The sequence below is a fragment of the Halichoerus grypus genome, chromosome 5 (genome assembly GCF_964656455.1).
Source record: "Halichoerus grypus chromosome 5, mHalGry1.hap1.1, whole genome shotgun sequence".
In the NCBI taxonomy this organism is placed as follows: domain Eukaryota; kingdom Metazoa; phylum Chordata; class Mammalia; order Carnivora; family Phocidae; genus Halichoerus; species Halichoerus grypus.
The window spans coordinates 153477448-153495304 of NC_135716.1; the positions used below are offsets into that span (position 1 = coordinate 153477448).

The window sequence follows — 17857 nt, forward strand, 5'->3', positions numbered from 1 at the left end:
AGCTATGAAATGAACCAGCTAGCCACTTCTGGATGAGCAATGTCACAAAAACCCTGATAGGTAGACATTTTCATCCATATTTTATAGATAAAAAATATTTTATGGATAAAAATAATCGAAGCTTAGATTAAATAACCCGCTCAGAAAGTTAGTGCTTAAAAAGTAAAACATAGTGTCTTTTTCTCACTCCCAGCCATCTTGGCGGCTGCTCCCGGTTGGCCTTGCCCACACCTAAGGCAGGAAGATGGTGGCTGCAAAGGAGATGAAAAAGCCACTGGAGTCTATCTACTCTGGACTCCAAGTCATCAGGAAAAGTGGAATGTATGTGCTGGGGTACAAGCAGACTCTGAAAATGATCAGACATGGCAAAGTGAAACAGATCATCCTTGTCAACAACTGTCCAGCCTTGAGGAAATCAGAAATAGATTATTATGCCATGTTGGCCAAAACTGGCCATCAGTACAGTGGCAATACTATTGAATTGGGTTTAGAATGTGGAAAATACTGTGGAGTATGCTCATTGGCTATCATTGATCCAGGTGATCCTGATATCATTAGAAGCATGCCAGGACAGACTGGTGAAAAGCAAAACACGCAAAATTCTTCTTTAATGAAACTGGCCAGAGCTTGTTTAAAAAAAAAAAAAAGTAAAACATAGCTAGAAAGCAAAACTAACTAAATATAAACAAGTAATTGAAAAAAGAAGTCAAAGGGGGAAATATCTGGAAGTCACGAGAAGTCCCTTCTCTGATAACTTGTAAGCATCTTGAGTGGGAAGGGAGAAATAAAGCATCGATATGATGACTTCCCCATAAGGGAGGGTAACCGCTACTACCAAGATCCTTCACTATAACTTGCAAAATTAGTGCTCACTAATTTTCTGGAATCATGAGCTTCGTTGAAAGCCACCCTTCTTTTCCCAAGAGAGAAGTAATTCTAGGAAGTAACTTTAGTGAAATGGAAAATAAGACACTTCTACCCTGGGACACACCTGACTTCAAAACCAGCTCGAAGGTAGAGAAAAATCAAATATTCAGGGGCAAAAGGAAGTTAATCTTGGCTAAAATGAATGTCAGGGAAGATATTGCAATGAAAGCCAAAGCAAGAAAGGGATAACCTAAGGAGAGCCTGGATATAAATATGTAGGACCGAAAATTACTCCGAAAGTCAAATCGAAGCGAAGCAGTGGAGGGACACCACAGAGGCATGGGCAGCGAAGGTAAGACAAAGGAATACAAACATTTCATGAGGATAACTTAAAGGTTCTAAGTTGGAAAACGAGTTGACACTTGTGATGATTCCTTCAGAGTGAGTGAAAATTGCATTTTAGCAGTAAATATCCTTCAATCTTTCCCAAGAGCTAAATAAGGTGCTCTTTACTATGTAATAATAGGAGTTTCACTTTTCACTGCCTCCCTCATTGAACAGTGCCTACTAAGCAATTATACTTCAGCTATGCTGCCCCTTTTCCCTTTCCCCTTTTCCCCTTCTTCTAAAAACTAGAAAGAGATGAATGCAACAACAGCACACAAGCAGTGAGAATTTCACTTGAAGGCAATCAGTTTTAAGAAGCACTTTGCAGGGGCACCTGGGTGGTTCAGTCGTTAAGCGTCTGCCTTCAGCTGAGGTCATGATCCTAGCGTCCTGGGATCAAGCCCCACATCGGGCTCCCTGCTCGGCGGGAAGCCAGCTTCTCCCTCTCCCACTCCCCCTGCTTGTGTTGTCTCTCTCTGTCAAATAAATAAATAAAATCTTTAAAAAAAAAAAAAAAGCACTTTGCACAAATGCGCTGCATTTAAGAATGCTTTTGGTACGTCTATCTTTCCATGGGACAACCCAGCCCAGTGTAAAGAACAAGTACCATAAACCAAGAAACCAAGACTGACTAGTTGTGGAACTTAGGTAAATCATATACTTTCTCTATTTTCCACTTTTTAATTTATTTAAGTAATCTCTAGGCCCAATGTGTGGCTGGAATTTATGACCCCAAGATCAAGAGTTGCATGCTCTATGGACTGAGCCAGCTAGGCACCCCTCTGTTATTCTAATAGTCATTTTTTTTCTATATATATTGCATGGTTGGTTGTTGTTGTTGTTTTGGTGACAAATTCTACACAAAAGTAAGGTAGGTATTGTTAAGGAATGCCTTGTAAATATTAAATCTGTTTTTATTTTTTATCTTTTTTAAAGATTTTATTTATTTATTTGACAGAGAGAGACACAGCGAGAGAGGGAACACAAGCAGGGGGAGTGGGAGAGGGAGAAGCAGGCTTCTTGCGGAGCAGGGAGCCTGATGTGGGGCTTGATCCCAGGACTCTGGGATCATGACCTGAGCCGAAGGCAGATGCTTAATGACTGAGCCACCGAGGCACCCCTCCGTTTTTAAATCATTATAAAGGCAGATAAATTATTACACTTTCTTTATTCCTTTCCTCTATTTTTGTAACAACCTAACATTTTATTGAATAAAGACTCATGAAACTTAAGAGTTTGAATAAATGTTGGAGGTCAAGTTAAAATTGGTATATAAGAAATAATTCTACCTCTATGGCCTCTTCTTAATTTACATATTAGTCAATCAATAAACAAACATTTGTTCAGTGCTTCCTGTGTGTCAGGCGTTACATTGGGCTGTGGGAGGGGAGGGATACAAAGTACTCTGTTTCATCAAATCAAAAACAGTTTGGATTATAAGAAGCATCTCAATTTTCTGAGCTGTTAAAATGTGGAAAAATATGTATCTAAGAAGTGATTATATGTGGGTAAAAAACAAAGAGCTTCCACGGTGAAAAAACAGAATATATCCATATTCTACCCATATCCAAGTGAGTGCTAGAAACAAAAAGCATCTCCAGAAGTTTAGTGCAGCAAGAAGTCTCAAGGAGCTGAAGGTGGTGAGGGAGGCGCACTGTGTACGACACTGGCCTAGTTCTGCTAATGTATTTTCTATTGATTCTATAAAGGCATTGGCAAGAAAAGAACAAATTAAAAACTAAGATTTATACTTTCCCTCCTGAAATGTGACAACTTTAAGTTTTGTTAAGACTTCTGAATCCTATAGTTATACCAACCCAAAACCATGATCTCTCTTGTGTTGGAAAATTTAACTTACCAACAATTCTGTAAATTATGAATTAAGCAAATACATACTTTGGTAACATAAGAAGGAAACTTAGGGGAAATGGCCCAAATCATTTAAAATTTGAGCCTGTAATAATGGATGCAAATACTTTGAGATAATAGTTTCGGCATCATTTCTATGCTGGGAGAGTGAAAATCAAAATTGTTCTCCGGTGGAAGTTCTAAACTATGTCTGCATCTGTAGCTCTAGGCTAGGTTCCCAGGCCACTACTAAGTCTCTGTTTCCCCACCCCCCACCCTGAGCTATAAGTACCAAGACCTCCAACCTCTGATTAAAGAGAACACCAGTTGATGCTACACCTAAGATTTAATCTTAGGACCACTGTTCATTCCCCCCCTCAAATAATTTTGAACTTCAAGCTTCTTAGCTCCCACTACTGTCCTCTGCTGCATCTACTGTGACTAATCACACTTCTGCATGAAAACAAATACTTGTAGGACCTTCCAGACCACAGCTGATTTTTGTTAAGCCTTTGTGTCCACTGTTCTCCAGGAGTCAGCTGTGACTAAATCTGCCAAGCTTCATTCTGGTTTTCATAGGTCAAAGCCCCAAATAGAATTACCTGCTCTCTTCCCAAATTTGTCCTCTGTGGAACTGTCATTCCTAAAATGCTCTACACTTCCTTAAGCCTAGTGTAATCCCTCTCCTCTCTCCCTACACAAACCCTCCATTTGCCCTCTGGAATTCCAATCCCTCTACACACTCAATCATTTCCCTGAATGCTCCTTCCACTTCGGTGCTTATTAAAACCTAGCCTTCTCTAGGCCACTTCCCGGGCTGCTCCCTCCAGTGAGGTCTGCTCATATTTTTCACACCTCTTTAGTGTCAGGAGACCAGAATACTCCCCGGTGCTAGTCAGAGTCCACTGCTTCCCCACCCTTTTGTAAAAACCCCTGCCACCCTCTCCCTGATTGGTCATTGTAAGCCACCTGCCTTCTTTTTTTTTTTAATCCACCTGCCTTCTGTGTACTCATCGTTCACAGAAGATACTGGCACTTGGTTACTGTGTTCTCTTGTCCTGCAAGTCCTGCCATCATCCTAAGTGAGTTCAGAAAGACCCACCTAATCTCCGATGTCCTCCTCCAATGCTACTTGGCCACCTATCCCCCCCTCCCCCCCGTCACTCCCTGGACCTTGTCATCATCACCTAAAACTCCTCTACTTTCTTTACTTCTAAAATCACTAATTCTTTTCCCCTCTCCCCTAAAATCACTAATTCTAATGGTCCACTTTCTTACCACAATTACCTATACTTCCAGCTCACTTATTACACCAGCCTGACTGCAAATGCCCTTCCCTTTGTTTGAAAAGATTATGGAGCATTTCGCTTCCTTTCTATTACCTCCTTCCTGTCTTTACTTCTCTATTTATCTGGCTTAGCGTTCATGGTCCATCATTTCACTCGCTCTTAGAATTACCCTGAACTCTCTCCTTGAATGCACTCATTCCTTGTCTTCTAAGACACCACACTCTCCTGGTTTCTCTTACTTGTCCGGCAGGCTTTCAGAGACATTTTTACTGCCTTCTCCCTCCTCTATTACTAAACGTTTAAGTGTCAGAGTGTTTCAGGGATCTATCCTAGGAACTTTTCTCTTTTCATTCAATTCCTTTTCCTTAAGTAATCACAGCTCTTCCTATGGGTTTAATTACTGTCAGTATGCATATGCTCCTCAAATTCACACTCGAATTCAGAATTGTTGTTTGAGCTCCAGATTGATATACCTGCTTACCTGACATCTTCAAATGAATATCTCCAAGGGATCTCCAACACAGTGTGTTCAAAAGTAAACTCATCACTTTACCATTAAAGCTATCCCTTCTAGAAACCTGAGTCACCTTTGACATCTCCCTCTCACATCTCCCCATATTTAAATAACCTCCCCATATTTAAATAAGATCTGTTAATTCTATCTCCAAACTATTTCTCAAAATTTGTCCACTTTTTCCATCTCTACTGCCACCTCTCTGGTCCAAGTCATTATCATTTTCATTCAGTAGGTGTTTACTCAATATCTACCATGTGCCATGTCCTGTAAGTGCTAGAACATACAGCTGCAAAGGAGCCTCTTGCCTGGATCACTTAAATAACTGGTCACATTGAAATTCTTTTTTCCCCCTCCAGTCTATTTTCTGCTTTGGAAACAAAGTTTTATTTTGTTTTTTAAAAATGCAAATCTGATTTGTCATCACTTGTTGCATGGATTAAACTAGATTATGAATGTAAAGGACTTAGTGTCTGGCACGTGATAGTCAATAAATGCTAATCAGTGGATATATGTGGAATAACTCAGTAAACGATTTTGGAATAACTGGCCAGCCATTTAGAAAAAAATACGACTGGGCGCCTGGGTGGCTCAGTCGTTAAGCGTCTGCCTTCGGCTCAGGTCATGATCCCGGGGTCCCGGGATCGAGTCCCACATCGGGCTCCCTGCTCAGCGGGAAGCCTGCTTCTCCCTCTCCCACTCCCCTTGCTTGTGTTCCTGCTCTCGCTGTGTCTCTCTCTGTCAAATAAATAAAATCTTTAAAAAAAAAAAAGAAAAAAAAAAAAAAGAAAAAAAATACGACTTTATCCCTACCTCACTCCTTAGACCCAAAGTATGTGCGGGGAATGAAACCATAAAAATACTCAAAGAAAACAAGGGGAAATATTTGTATAACCTTGGAGTTGAAGAAAGCCTTTCAAAACATGTCCCAAAATTAGAAGCCATAAAGAGAATCTGGTAACCACATACCAACGTAAGCATTCTGCATAGGGAGAAAGGCCATACATAAGACTGGAAGACAAATAGCAAATAGTGAAAATATTTATAATACTTAATTAAAAAGAGTTAATAACAAATATCTAACTAGCTCTTATAAATCAACAAGAAAATATTAACAACCCACTAGCAAAAGGTCAAGCTGCATAAATAGAAAATTCACAATCTAAGATCTACCAAGTGCCTAAGAGCCTAAAGAAAATACGAATAAAACAATAAGCTATTACATTTTACCTATAGGTTGGCAAAGATTAGAAAGATTGACTACATTCAGTGTAGGTAATGGGCACTCACCTGCACTTTAGGTGGAGCATAAATTTGAACAATCTTTCTGGAAACAGTTTGGCAATGGGGAGCATAATATGAAATATGTGTACCTCTTGATACAGTAATTCCACTTCCAGAAATTTACTCTAAAGATATCATTTAAATGGTTCAAAAAGATGTATGCTGAGAATGTTCACTGCATAATTTATAAAATTGGAAATAAAGATTTATTGAAACAGCAATGATCTTCTTTGGCACTGTTCATTATACTGGGGATACAGAAATTACAATAGAGAGATAAAATTCCTTTTTTCATGGAGTTTACATTCCAAGGGTTAGAAAAGCATTAAACTAATAAACAAATAAGATACTTTCAAATAGTGACACATGCTTTGAGGACATAAAACCAGGTGCAAGAACATGACAAATTTAAAAGAAAAGGTGTTGGGCGCCTGGGTGGCTCAGTTGGTTAAGCGACTGCCTTCGGCTCAGGTCATGATCCTGGAGTCCCTGGATCGAGTCCCGCATCGGGCTCCCTGCTCGGCAGGGAGTCTGCTTCTCCCTCTGACCCTCCCCCGTCTCATGTGCGCTCTCTCATAAATAAATAAAATCTTTAAAAAATAAAAAAAAAGAAAAGGTGTTTTGGGTGCCTGGGTGGCTCAGCTGGTTCAGCGACTGCCTTCGGCTCAGGTCATGATCCTGGAGTCCCTGGATCGAGTCCCGCATCGGGCTCCCTGCTCAGCAGGGAGTCTGCTTCTCCCTCTGACCCTCCCCCTTCTCATGCTCTCTCTATCTCATTCTCTCTCTCAAATAAATAAATAAAAAATCTTAAAAAAAAAGAACTATTAAAAAAATTAAAAAAATTAAAAGAAAAGGTGTTTTAATATATAACAGAAGAAATTTTTCCTGATGTGAAGAGCTGTGGAGCACTGAATCTACCCAGGGAAAGGACATACTGTGTCGCAAGAAAACCAACAATGAACAATTGAAACCAAGATATATCCTGATTAAGTTCCCCAGCTTTCACGATGAAGAAGGAATTCTTCAGTCATACAGGTTGAAAAAGCAGATCACTTATAAAAAGGAAGAATCAGGCTGGTCTCAGACTTCTCCACAGCGGCATTCAGTGGCTGCAAAGTTTCTAGGGCAATAAAGTGAGCCCAAGAATATAATACCTGATCAGGTTGTCATTTAAGTCAACAAGCCAACAACACACATTCTCAAACAAGCAAGAACTTGGGGAGTAAATAACATACAATCCTTCCTGAAAAAACAACAACTTAAGATGAAATCAAGCCAACCAAGAGATGAATGAAAATGCTGGGGTAAAAGTAAAGCAACATTCGACATCAGAAAAACAATGGAGCATGACTTCAAGGGTGTGAGGGGAAGCAAATGCAACCCATGAATTTTATTCTTAGTCAAGTTGCTTTTCAGGTAAGGCATACCTCATTTTATTGTACTTCGCTTTATTACATTTCATAGTTTTTTAATAAATTGTGGCAACCCTGCATTGAGCAAGTCTATTGGCGCCATTTTTCCAACAGCATTTGCTCATTTTGCGTCTCTGTGTCACATTTTGGTAATTCTTTTTTTTTTTAAGGTTTATTTTATTTTATTTGAGAGACAGAGAGCATGAGCAGGAGGGACAGAGGGAGAGGGAGAGAGAATCTCCAGCAGACTTCGTGCTGAGCATGGAGCCCAATGCGGGCCCAATCCCACAACCATGAGATCATAACCTGATCTGAAACCAAGAGTCAGACGCTTAACCGACTGTGCCACCCAGATGCCCCTCATTTTGGTAATTCTTGCAATACTTCCAACTTTTTCATTATTATTATATTTGTTATGGTGATCTGTGGTCAGTGATCTTTGAGGTTACTATTGTATTTGGGGTGCCACGAACATGTATTGTATTATGGGGCACCGTGAACTGTGCCCATATAAGATGGCAAACTTAATCCATAAATGTTTTATGTGTTCTAACTGCTCTACCAACTGGCAGTTCACCTGGTCTCTCTCCCTCTCCTCGGGCCTTTCTAGTCCCTGACACACAAAAATATTGAAATTCGGCCTGTTAATAACCCTACAGTGGCCTCTAAGTGTATGAATAAAAGGAAGAACTACACATCTCTCACTCTAAATCGAAAGCTAGAAATGATTAAGCGTGGTGAGGAAGGCATGTCAAAAGCTGAAATAGGTCAAAAGCTAGGCCCCTTAAGCCAAATAGCTAGCCAAGTTGCTAATGCAAAAGAAAAGTTCTTGAATGAGATTAAAAGTGCTACTCCGGTGAACACATGAATGAAAAGAAAACAAAAGAGCCTTATTGCTAATATGGAAAAAGTTTGAGAGGTCCTGGGGTAGAGCCCCGTGTTGGGCTCCCTGCTCTGTGGAGAGCCTGCTTCTCCCTCTCCCTCTGCCTGCCACTCCCCCTGCTTCTGCTCTCTCTCTCTGTCAAATAAATAAATAAGATCGTTAAAAATAATAATAATAAATAAAAAAATATTCTGCTGTATTTTCTCCTGCCTCATAAATTTCATCTTTTTCACTAAGATCTTTACTTAATTATCAGATTCACATAAACTAAGATTGTCAGACTCAGATAAAGAATAGAGTCATACGAGGGACACCTGGGTGGCTCAGTCGGTTAAGCGTCTGCCTTCGGCTCAGGTCATGATCCCAGGGTCCCGGGATCGAGCCCCGCATTGGGCTCCCTGCTCCGCGGGAGGCCTGCTTCTCCCTCTCCCTGTGCTCCCTGCTCTGCCTACTTGTCCTCTCTCTTTCTCTGTCAAAAAAAAAAAGAATAGAGATATACTTTTCAATTGACCGGAATGCTTGAGACCCTATCAGAGATGCCCTATCTCAATCTGTAAATACCTGAGAAGCAGAATTAGTAAACCAGTACCCTGATGAGATTGCCAGACCTAGTAATTAAAAAGGGGGACTATTTCATCCAGGCGACCCAAGACGACAAGAATGCTGAGTATCTTTACTAGAGACATACAAGGCAAGAGGACTTCTCCTGGCCAGAGGAAATAAATAGCCCTGAAACCTTGAAACGTTCAGGTTCTCCTGTTTCCAGTATATTTCTTTGTTCCATGATCAGTCCTGGATGCATCCAGCTAACGTTTATCTCTGTGGCTTTCCTCTACATTGAGTTGTATTGCAGACCACACTGAAGCTTTTTTTCCTTAGATGTGTTCATATCACGGGATTAGTAATCAAGTAACCATTCCCAAGGGCCTAGGAGACCTTGGGTTCCTTTCATCACCTGCCCATTAAGTTAAATTCTCTCAGGGGCAATCTTATTTGTAAGTTCTAAGTCCTAACTACAACAACTTTATCTGGGAAGAGAAGTTTGAATTGAAGAAAGATTGTTGAACAGTTCAAGACAGTATATAACAGAGAATTGTGTAGTACAAGAGTTATCGAAGGTTTTTACGCATGGAAATGAATGATGGAAGTGATGTGGACTGGTCCGCCGGTCACGGGGAGGTGGTCGCTGGAGCCAGGGAACCGCGGGGGACAATGAAGGTAGGGACACTAATTGGGAGGCTGCTGTAGTAATTTGGACAAGCCAGCTCCAAATTCTAGACCACAGAGCCTCCACCAAATTCCTCTCTGGATCCTCAGCCCTTAGCCCAAAGTGAATTCAAACCTTCAAGTACTTTAAAATATGTTGCACCAAATTATTGTTTGTCCTATTAATTTATTAAACCTCTTAATTTGACTTAGCAATGCCTTTCTTTGTAATGATATCAACCATTATCAGGGGCCCACAGTGTGGCAGACATTTAAATATTTTTCTATAATCCTATAACAACCTTATAATGATTTACAGATAAGCCAAGCAAGGTTCAGAGAGTTTTAAGACACTTGTACAAGGTTTCACAGATAGAAAATGACAGTCCAGACATCAAATAACATATTATAAATGAAGAGAAGTGATTTATCTTATCACTTTTCTGGAAAACAATAATTATTTCTGACAAAACCTGAGCCACAGATACGCTGAAATAGTGGTCTCCAAACTTCTCGACTGTGCATACTTATCGGTAAAAAAGCCCACCCTCTCCCAAAATAGGTATATTTATTTCTAATTTACTACCATCCGCTAATATCTCAAGGTACAATATATACTTAGGGCAGAATTCATTATAATGTATGTAAATCCTTATTTAAAATACTCTTCTTAATAATTTCAAAAAGTTTTTGCTGACTTCTTGTCAGATCTGATTAGCTTATGATTGTTTTTATCTGATAATCTGTCTAAGAACTCCCATTAGGAGTAGAAGCGATTGATTGTGCTTGCATTTTTTGGTATTATTTAAAAGTCATGTTTTCTTTGTAGGAATCTTTTAAACCTCTGTCCTTTCTATGAAGACGTTTAGCTAAAACTAGTTAATATAATCAGTAAATCTTTAACTGGGTACACGTTAACTGCAACACGTCTTAAGAACCTCTGTCAACCCCAGTGTTTATAGCAGCAATGTCCACAATAGCCAAACTATGGAAAGAGCCCAGATGTCCATCAACAGATGAATGGATAAAGAGGATGTGGTATATATACAATGGAATACTACTCAGCCATAAAAAAATTGAAATCTTGCCATTTGCAACGACGTGGATGGAACTAGACTATTCTCGTGCCTTTCTGAGCACAGTGAGGTCATATTTTCATACGATCTCACTCATATGTGGAATTTAAGAAACAAAACAGAGAATCATAGGGGAAGAGAGGGAAAAATAAAAGAAGACGAAATCAGAGATGGAGACAAATCATAAGAGACTCTTAATCATAGGAAACAAATTGAGGGTTGCTGGAGAGGAGGGAGTTGGGGGGATGGGGTAACAGGGTGATGTAATGAGCACTGGGTGTTATATAAGACTGATGAATCACTGAACTCTACCTCTGAAACTAATAATACACTATCTGTTAATTAATTGAATTTAAATGAAAACAAAACAAAACAACAAACAAAAGCAGAAACAGACCCATAAATACAGAGAACAAACTGAGGGTTACTAGAGGGGAGGAGGCTGGGGGGGATGGGCAAAATAGGTGAAGGCAAGGGGGAGATAGAGGCTCCCAAATATGGAGTGACTAAGTCACAGGAATTAAAAGTACAGCATAGGGAATATAGTCAATGGTATCGTAATAGCATTGGGTGGTGTAAGGTGGTAGCTTCACCTGTGGTGGACACAGCATAATGTATAAACTTGTCCAATTCCTATGTTGTACACCTGAAACTAATGTAATGTTGTATGTCAACTATACTTGAATAAAAAAATTCCAATATATATATATGAATCTAAAATATTCCATTTTATATACATATATCTATAAAAGAATCTCTGTCAATCTTCCATATTGTTGAATTCCCCGCTTCCCTTTAGGATACATCGTGTCCCTTCATGACAGGTGACCAAGTGACCTACCAAGTAGGGTGCACATGGACATCTGGGCCTTTTTGTTCACTTGCATGGTGGGTGAGCCTACTCTGTGCCTGGAGTGTGGGGGAGGACCAGGGTTTGGCCTGTTCATCTCAGTTTTAAGGTTCTAGAACTTAGAAGAGTCATAGCAAGACTGTAGAACTCAGGTCTGCTCCCTCATTTTCCTTTTTGCGACCACAAGAAGAGACAGAATCTCATACAGGCTTGCTGCTGGAAGAGGCTTTTAGGGGAAGCTTGTCAGAACCCCTCGTTTCACCTTAGAGGGAGATGTGGGATGAGGTGCACAAGCCTCCCAACTCCATGGCCTGGGGCTTTCCAGGACCCTGCCAGAGGCCAGGTTTCCTCATCTACTGAGCTCATCTCCACCCCATTACCACTTTGGGTCAGGGCCAAGAACCAGGATGTCCCCCCTTCCCTGGAGTGGTCACTGCTCCCTCATCCCCCTTGAGTTTCTGGGAGACCCAGATCCTAGAGGTGCAAGGAGGGTGGGAGGAGGCCAGCTAATTAGCCAGTCATTGTGATTAGCCATGAGAGCCATTCTTCCTCCAAAGCCTGGATAGTCAGGCAGGGGCAGAGCAGGGGTGCAGGGCTATCTGCCCACCGCACAGATGTCCTGCCCCCGGGACAGTGCCTGAAACCTACCCTTCCCGCTCCCCTGGCTGGGCCCATATGCTCCTCCCTCCCATTCTGTACCCCCTACCACAGGTTTCCTAGACTGTGCTCAGAAAGGCAAGAGAATAGTCATTCCCCCCACTACTCTTAGTTGTAACATCTAGTTTTGTCAAAGGGGGTGCTAGGCAGCCCCCATTCCTTAAAGCACACTGAAAGACTGTGGGTCTTTAATGACCTGGAACCCAGCCCTTTCCCTTCCATGACCCCTGTGGAGATGGAATTGTCTGGACTTCACCAGGAGTCTCCTCAGCACCCCACCATACACACCATTCCTGCCTAAATCCCTCTCCTCAACTCCCCTTCACTTTGAATGACTTAGAAATTGACTTCCAAACACCCAGTTTGGGGACCACAACCACCCCTAGGCCTTCTCAAGTCTCTTCCCAATAAGTAACAGTAGCTAACCCTTAAAGAAGACTTATTATATGCTCAATACTTTATATAGATTAACTCATTTAATCCTCACAAGTTTGTGAGGTCGACACTATAGTTATCCACATTTTATAGATGAGGAAATTAGATCACGGAGAAGCTAAAGCCCTCGCCTGAGGTCACCTCGATGGTTAATGGTGAAGCCAAAGTTTGAACCCAAGTAATACAGATCCAGAGGTCTGCCCTTAACCACTATACTATGCACCAAGATAAACCTTATATAGAGAATTGATGTTTTCTCCACTTTTGTAAAGTCTGACTTAAAGCATTAGGAAATATTATTGATCTGCATTATATAAGCTACACAAATTCAGCTTCAAGTAAAGTCCCCCAGCTGCCTTTCAGTCAAATTGCGGCTGCCCCAAAGGCCTTCCTACATAGAAATTCTGGAACTGCTGCTGTGAATGCCCTTCGTCTTTCTCCTTCTTGAGATCCTTCATACCCTGTGGACACCTTCATTGGTGGTCTTGTCTGCTCTCAGTGATATTCCTTCCCACTCCTCAAGGGAACACCTGCAGTGCTCACTAGCTGAATGTTTACTCCTCTTTCTGGAAGGAAGATGAAAGCGAGCAAGGAGAGCTGGGTACACAGACATCCATCAACTGGGCTTTTGATCTCTCTGCCCGGGGAAGCAGATTTCACACCCAAGCCAACTGCAACAAGTTTCACTAGTGAAGTTTCCTGTAATATCCCATCCAGTCTGGAACTGAATCTGCATCGTGGCGAGTCCCCTCAACGCCATGCCCCCCAAGAGTCTAGGGCTGGCTCTGCGGTGATATGACAGGACAAACCATCAGTTCCTGTGGAGTTTGAACAACACCAGGCCCCAAATTCAGAGTTCCTACTATGTGCAGAACCCATCGTGTGTCCACACTTGCCAGCACGGGAGAGGGACTTGCTGGACACCAAGGCCGGCCCTGCCCAGGGCTCTTGCCCTCAGGCCCTTGAATTCTGATGCAGGATCAAGTAGGGAACGTTGGCACAAGTGAAGAAACTGTCTCCTGGCTCTCGGACAAAAGGGATTCGGTGAACGGATGAGGGCGCTGCCAGGAGGGGCTGCCGGGTGGCAGCTGGAGGGGCAGAGAAGCAGTCAGCGCAGGCAAGAAAGGCAGGCGACCAGCTGTGGCAGAGGCCAGACAGCTGGCCGGCCAGAAGAAACCCTTTAGGATGTCGTTCGGGCCTGAAATGCGCCCTCGACAGGGGAAGTTATTGCGACGCCCTTGCAAATATAAAGTGCTGTACAAACACTAAATCTAAAATGGCTAATAATTTTGTTATGTTAAAGCATTCATGTCAGGTAATTAATGTACTCATTGTGATCATTTAATTTTATGGCAGGTAGTGTAGGGCTGGACAGAAATAGGGCTCTTTGGCCCAGTCCTCTCATTTCTCGTTAGGGAAGCACAGTCTCCCTGATCTCCTGCACCAAGGTCCTGCTGGAGGGGCTGCTGGGCGGGGGGGGGGGGGGGGGGGGGGGGGGGGGGGGGGGGGGGGGGGGCTCGGGCGGAGGGACCTGGGCCTCCATGCTTCAAGGATTTCACTATCCTTGGCCCCTGGTGCCTAGAGGCCCTAGTGCCCCCTGGTGGTCCCTGAGGTACCACCATTTCCTCAAAGGAAATCCCCAGCTGAATCCGTGAGGAAAAGAGAAAATTGTGATCTCCTAATGGAAACTTCTCCCTTGACAAGTGGGCCTCAAGGCTACCAGGTGCTATGCACAGTAAAGGGGGAGCTGGCGTTGCTGTGTGGTGTTCCTTGGGGGGCGGGGGGGCGGCAGAGCAGGTTTTGTAGCAATTGGAGGCCCTGGGAGGAACCAAGAGGCCCAGCCTTCTTGCCCCCGAAAGCCCCAAAGGGAGGCGGTTCAGGCTCCGGCCCCCAGTGCAGGCCACCATGGAGCTCTGTGGAGAGAGGAATTCTCGCTGCTCTTTGCTCAGTCTACCGAGGGTCCAGCTTGAAACAGTGACTCCATCTTCCCTCTGCTCTCTATATTCCTTCTCCCTACCTCCCACCCCTCTGCCTCCTCAACATACCCTGAGCCAAGGCAACTACTCTCATTCCTTTCCCCAAATCTTCTCATAATCTCTTCCATGGGGAGCCCTTCCTGGTTAAGTAGGTTCCAAAGAAGAACCTCATCTTCTATCAGCTCTCAGTCCCAGTCTATATGCCAGCCTGGAGTGGGGCTCAGAAGGGTGTAACGCTGGCCTTGCCTTGCCCTGAATGAGCCCCTAGTCTCAAACATGTCTACATTCACACAAATGCACAGAAAGCTATCTCCATCTCGACCTCCCCATTGATCCTTGTGTGCCGAGACGTGGTGACCAGAAGGCTTCTCCATATTGGAAATATTAAGATTGGCTTGGTTATATACTGAGTTGTAACTTAGAGAATCCTTGAATCCTTGACTGTGGTCAATGCACACTCTTGTTTCTATCTCTCTTCTCTTCCGCTATTCTCTGCTGGACTTACCTGTCACTTTAAGACATTGAGGGTATAGCAGCCCGCTTTCCCAATAACTAATATATTTATTGCTGACCCAGAAAGGGTTTGGATATATCCTTCATAGTGGCTTTCTTTGCTAAAATCAGCAGTAGCTGCCTGGATGACCCATAAACTGCAGGTTACTTGGAACCAGGTGGGCGGAGCCACAGGGAAGACAGTGAGTCCAGCCAGCGGACCATGGGGCCTGGGCATAGGAGTCTCAGACTCAGCGTGTGCTTAAGGCAGCTCTCTGTGTGATAGGACCCTAACCCACTCAGCTGAGGGAAGGATACGACCACTGCCTTCCAGATCTGTATTTAGCCTAGAGCTCCACGTTCATTAGCATGAGTCTCACAAAGGAAAACCACAATGCTACTATTACTGAGGCATCACCACGTGCCAGGGACTGTAGAAAAGCACTTTCTATATATTGTTTCATTTTGTGCACCCGAGGTTCCTAGTCATCGGTGCCATTTGTGGCTTCATTCTACAGATACAAGAACTAAGTCTCAGATTGGTTAAGCAGTTGACTTAAAGTCATATGGTTGCTGGGGAGCAGAGCTGGGATCTGAGCTCAAGCAGTCTTTGGCACGAATCCACGTGCTAAACCACTACTCTGTATCGCCTCCTTTTGTGCCGTGTTGTCTGAATGCACTGGCCTTCCATTTTGAAATTTTGAAATTATTGTTGCTGTCTACTCTGTGCTGGGCACTGTGCTGAGCCCTTGGGAGGGATGGACATTATATAAGAATGATTGATTGGTTGAGGCTTTCCATTTGAAAGTCACTGTTGTAAGTTGTACTGGAAAGTCATTTGTACTGGATAGTGAATAACTGGCACATCTACAGCTCCTTGTGAGGAGAAGGGGCTCTGGGTGCTTCCTTCTGCAATGATGACCGTGCTTGGTATCAACTGACTTTACTACTCTGACCACAGCTAACTGCATCGGGGTGGACACGTGACCCAAAGGCAGCCAATCTATTTGTTGGTCAGGAGCCCATGAAGTGGCCTAGCAAGAAATTCTGCTCCATGGAGTTACTCACTGGGATGTGGCCAAGCCAATTAGATCCTTTTCCTTGGAAAATGGAAACTAACATTAATTTTAAGTGTTAGGTGCTGCAGAAGCGAGGACAGAGTACTAAGTGACTACAGTGGTGAAAGACAAGATTGGAGATCAATGAATGCTCACTCAGAGGCAGCAATGAAAACACCTCATTTCTAGAACTACACTGTACCCTGAACAACAGCATTCTCAGAGTTTCTATGGGCTCTGTGAAGTCTCATGGTGTGGCTATGTCTCCACTTCCTTAGTACTTTCTATGTCCTCACAATGATCCCCTATTACCAACACAATCTCAGTGTGTCCTCATGGAATTCGTGATTAAGTGGGTAACACAGACAGACAATGAAGCAATTACAACAGAGCGTGATAAACGTAACCATGCAGAAGCCCAGGAGGCTGTGAGGGCACAGAGGAGGCACAAGGAAGAGTACATCTAGCCAGAGACAGTCAGGGAGGGCTTCCTGGAGGAAGATGAATCAGATACAGTTCTCATTTTACTCAAAGCAAAAATCATCACCCTTAAAATCACCCTACATAATCTGACCCTCTGTCCCCACATTGCCTTTCCAATTTCTATTCTTGTCACTGTATTCCCCTTTTGCTCACCCTACTCTACCTTCAGCCTTTTGGGTGCTCCTGAAACACACTGGCTCCTGCCTTAGGATCTTTGCTCTTGCTCTTCTCTTTGCCTGGAATGTCTCCAGATATCCACTTGTTCAACTCTCTTACTTCCTTTAAATTTTGCTGAAATCTCATCTTCTCAATGAGGCCCACTTTGGCATCTGATTTAATACTGCATCTTGTCTGCCAACTCCTATGCCCAGGCAGTACTGATCTCCTTACTCCGCTCTACTTTTTCTTTATTCCTTAGAACTTATCATACTTACCATCTCCCAACATACTTAATGATTTACTTACTTATTCATTTATGGTTTTTTCCCCGTTTCCCCCCACCCCTAGAATGTAAGCTCAACATGGATAGAGGTCTTATTTTGTTTATTGACTGTTGTATGTCGTGTTCCCCAGAAAGCAGATTCTGAGACAAAGATTAGTATGCAAGATGTTTAGTAGACTGCTCTTGGGATCAGCACCAATAGAGGGAAGCACGATTAGGCAGAGGGAGAAGCTGAATTGTGAAGCAGTCCCAACAAGACCTCAGCCAGTCCCACAGGAAGCCCTGGAGCTGGGATGATCTTTCAAAATTACCCAGAGTTGGGACAAGTGAGCTTGATCTTTATGCCCCAGTATTGATCAGTCATTGATGCGACTGTCCTTAGAAAGAGGCAGGACGTTGGGCAAAGAAGTTTTCTTCAGCTGCAGCCATCCCCCAACAAGGCTAGCCACTGAGGGCTGCTAGCAACACTCCCAGCAACTGGCAGAATCAGTCCTTCATTCCTGAAGGGGGAACTAGGCAGCAGATCACTGCATTCACTGCAATTGACCCTGGTACTGCTTGGGTTCACTTTCTTATACTGGTTCTGAGAGCACCTCCTCCAGGATTTCCGTGGGCTTCTTTTCCCAGGGGAAACTCAGAAGAAGAAGGTTTGAAGAATGAAATAAAGACCCCACTGTTGGATCTGGTCTCAGGGTCGC

The 17857-nt window shown here is 43.1% G+C and overlaps 1 pseudogene; it reads left to right on the forward strand.

Annotated features, from left to right (window-relative positions):
- Positions 1-244: 244 nt before the first annotated feature.
- LOC118545351 (large ribosomal subunit protein eL30 pseudogene) lies at positions 245-1513 on the forward strand (annotated as a pseudogene).
- The last annotated feature ends 16344 nt before the right edge of the window (positions 1514-17857 follow it).